Here is a 4,252-nt window from a genome sequence, read left to right on the forward strand (position 1 = left end):
TTTGTATATGCATCTCTGGAAAGATACAAGGGACTTGTAACAGTGGTCACTTTGGTGGAGAGGCAAGGTTTACCAGGTAGCTGGGGGGACTGGTAGGATGGACTTAATATTATATTATTATATGTCCTTTTGTACCTTCTGAATTTTGTTTTATGTACATATATTATTTATTCTAAATAAGTAAGAGCATAAGAAATGAATTTCAGTAATGGATTGTGGGGATGGACTCTGGATGATACTTATGAGAGAGACCAGAGCCATTCTTCTCATCCTAGCCTTATATCTTGTCCCCGTACCTCCAGTCATGTCCCAATCTGTCTTCACACTGCAGACAGATTGTTCTAAAACACCATTTCATCATATATCCTCCTTGCCCCCAAATCTCCATGACCTAGGAGGTAATACCCAGTTTTCTTCCTGATATTCCAGGCCGTATATAAACTGACCTCAATCTTATGTCCTCTTGTTTGTCAGAAGCAACATTGTGTAGAGTTCAATAGCAAAGGCTTTGAGGTGAGACCACCTGGGTTCAAACCCTACCCATGACCATGAGTTGAGTCACTTAATCCCTGGGTGCTTCAGGTTCATCATCTGTAAAATAAGCTCAACAATGGCACTTACTTAGCAGTATTTGGTACATAATGAGAGTATACAATATACATCAACTGTGATTATTATTAAAGACTTTGCTTTAATAATAATACTTTTGTGCTTATCACAATTGATAATTTTATATTGGCTTATTTATTTGTTTATTGTCTGTCTCTCCCAGTAAACCGTTGGGCTCTCCATGAGGGTAGGGACTTTGTTGTTTTATTTAAAAGTACATTGCTGTACATACCACATGGCTTGGTACATATTAGGTGCTCACTAAATATTTGACTGACTGCCCTCTTAGTTTTCAAATTCCCAGTTCATTCATTCTTTCATTCATTTAACAAATATTTAGCGAGTCCCTACAGGGTGCCAGTCTCTATAATTATGTGATAAAGCATTGAACAAAACAGACAAAAATCCCTGCCGTCCTTGAGCTAGGAGATTCAGGGTGGAGTGGTTTCTGTATTTGAACCTGTTCTAACATAATCTAGCAGTTCCAAACCTAACTGGACATCAGAATCCCTGGGGAGCTTTAGAAGAAGTCTGAGTCAGTGTCTAAAGTGAGCACTGCAACCTGCATTTTTTTATACAAGTAAGATTTTATTTTTGTCACCGTTAAGAGTCTGAATTTTAAACAGATTCTTGGACTCATGACTCATATCAGTTGGCTCATTCAACTTTAGTACCTACCTCACCCCCAGTAGCTTTTCCAGAACTACTACCTTCATCATGAAACTCCATGAGTTTTCCCAATTCAAACTTGAACTTCTTCAGCATTTTTACTTTATTGTCTATTTATTTTTATTAAAATTTTTTTATTGAAATAGTTGATTTACAATGTTGTGTTTCAGGTGTACAGCAAAGTGATTCTATTATACATATATATATATATGCATTTTTACTTTTCTAACAAAGACATCATGGAGTGGATAATTAGACTGGTGAGCCTCATGTCTTTTCCAATGCTGTCTGGAATCAACTTATTGACAATTTCTTTCTAGTCATTTGTCTGCATCATCTTCTAGATTTGTCAGACCCGTTGGTGCTGAGCGTAAGAGGTCTTCTGAATTTGATTGTTGCATTTTTTTAGTAAAGCCAAGAGAGAATAGACAAGCAAATAACCATTGGTAGTCTTGACATCAACATGAGTTTCAATCACGGTCTGCTGTTTTTCTGACCATGGAGCTCATTTTGTCACAGGTATGATCCATGCCATGGAAATTAAGCAGGTTTTCCCCTGAACATCTTCAATAATCAGCTTGAATTTTTTTAATGCAGCTTCATCATTCTGCAGATCAGGAAGGCTCACTTCAAAAACAACAACCCCTGAGGCCATCAGATGGGATTTTGGTTCCCAGAGGTTTTTTTTTTTTTTAAGATTTTTTTTGATGCGTACTATTTTTAAAGTCTTTATTGAATTTGTTACAATATTGCTTCTGTTTTATGGGGTTTTTTTGGCCATGAGGCACGTGGGATCTTAGCTCCCCAACCAGGGATCAAACCCACACCCCCTGCATTGGAAGGCAAAGTCTTAACCACTGGACCGCCAGGGAAGTCCCCCCCGAGTTCTTATGACTAGTGTTTTTCCAATATTTCTTATATTGAACATAGCTGGTGCTTTCACAACATACCAATCTTTCTTAGAAAACAGATCAACCACTTTCTTCTTGGTACCCTTTTTGCTGCTATTCATAAGGTGCTTATTCTTGCTGACCTCCATGGTACTGTTCAGAGAGCCAAAAGGTGGTTGCCTACATTTTTAAAAGGAAGTGCTCAAAAGCTGGTCCAGTGTTTCTAACATTGAGTCTACAGGGTACTTGGGGGTCGGGGTGGTGGGGTTCACAAGTTCTATGACAATTTTTAAGCTTGGAATTTTTAATGATACAATTTTAATATTTATTTATATTTATAATTGCCAAGTTTCTCTTTTGCAGTGATATTTCCTAACTGAAAGACTTGAGTTTCTTAAATCAGTGTTTCTCATACTGGGATTCCATGAGTGTTTACCCAGGGGTCTTTTCATTATTCAAGTTTGTGGAACACTGATCTAGTGCTTTCTAGTGTGAGATTGACCCAAGTTCAATAGCATCTTGCCTTCCCAACTTGAGAGCAGACCTGGGTTCTGGCCCAGCCCTATGTCCTAAGAGATGTCCCAGAAGGTCCACTTTACCCAGGGTGGTGGGCTGGCAGCTCAAGGTTGCTTCATTTTTAAGTGCAAGGGATGAAGACTGAAGCCCTTGGGCTCTGTATCTCTGGGATTTCCTTAGACCACACGCTGTGCAGGTAATTCACGGAGGTTCTCACCTACACACCAGACTCCTCCCTTGGAAGGGGGATTTTGCTGGAACCAGTGATAGTGATACTGTAAAGTACAAGAGCTTGGGAACCAGAAGCGCCTGAGTTCAAATCCTACCTTCCCACCCCAACTCCCCAGATATGTGGCTTTGGGAAAATAACTGATATATTCCGTGCCTCAGTTTCCTCATCTGAAACATGGAGCTAGTAACAAGTCACACAATGGTTGGTACACAATTATGGGAGGCTTCGGTTGCATAACCAAGGCACTGAGTTTCTCTCCTTAAGTTGACATCAAGAGCGCTTGTGCTCATCGGGCCCTCGGGGTACACATGAATTAATTCCCGGTCTAACATCTATCATAGACTCAAGCCGTTGGGACAACTGAGCAGTTGTCCCTAGCAGTGCAGAGGAGGGTGAGTGCAGTTCTAATGCCGTTTGTAGGCACCCGAAGAAAGCGGGCGCGAAAGCGCGAGGTTTCCTCACTCCAGCTTGGCTCCCCCAGGCGGCGTTCCAACCTCGGAGAATCTCCGGGAACCAGGGGGTTGGGGGGTGGGGGCGGCGGGCCGCGGCGTGTACCTTCCCAACATGGCGCCCCCCATAGGCCGCCTGCCGCGGTCCCGCCGCACTGACGTGTGTGCGCGCGCGTGTGTCCTGTGTGCCGGCCCCCGGCGCATGCGCGCTCCGTGCGGTCTTCTCCCGGCCAGAGCAGCAGGAGCGGCGGCGGCGGCGGCGGCGGTGACGGCGGCGGAGGCGGCTGCGGCGTTAGAGTAGAGGAAGATGGCGGCTCGGAGCGGCTGGGGGTCCCGCCAGCTGTGAGGAATCCCGAGTGCGGCAAGCGCGGCCTGGGGCGGAGCGCCTCTGCTCAGATCCTATCCCCGGCTCCCTCACCTTCTTCGCCAGCGTAGCGTACCCGAGAGCGTGGCGCTGGCTGGGCCAGGTGAGGCCTCTTCCTCTCCCGGGGCCGCGGCGGGGAGCTGGCGGCTTATGCCCTTTATGCCACGGGTCCGGCGCAGGCCCTGCACCCCGCGCGGGGGTCGGTGCCGGCTGGCCTGGGGGCCTTGCTGTAGTCATTCTCGACCTCCCCGGGTTAGGCAGGGCGGAGGAGAACCCCTTTCCAGGCAGCCCTTGGGATGGGGGCGAACCCGGCCTCTCCCCTCTAGCACGGCGGTTTTCGTTCCCTCACCGGAGCCACGAAAGGGTGTGTGACTAGGGTAAGGATGGGTTTGGGGTGTCAAATTATCTTCCACCCCACCCCCAAATCTTTAACGCCTTTTGAGAGGAGCCGGAGTTCGGTGCCCTCCAAAATTGGGGCTGCGGCGAGGGGCCAGCATCTCTGAAGCTGCAAAAGGAAGATTTT

The 4,252-nt window shown here is 46.1% G+C and overlaps 1 pseudogene; it reads right to left on the bottom strand.

Moving 5' to 3' along the window:
- Positions 1–1,227: 1,227 nt before the first annotated feature.
- LOC112402774 (40S ribosomal protein S3a-like) lies at positions 1,228–2,317 on the bottom strand (annotated as a pseudogene).
- Between the last annotated feature and the right edge of the window lie 1,935 nt (positions 2,318–4,252).

This window comes from Neophocaena asiaeorientalis, unplaced genomic scaffold (assembly GCF_003031525.2).
Source record: "Neophocaena asiaeorientalis asiaeorientalis breed wild unplaced genomic scaffold, Neophocaena_asiaeorientalis_V1.1 scaffold275, whole genome shotgun sequence".
NCBI classification, from domain to species: domain Eukaryota; kingdom Metazoa; phylum Chordata; class Mammalia; order Artiodactyla; family Phocoenidae; genus Neophocaena; species Neophocaena asiaeorientalis.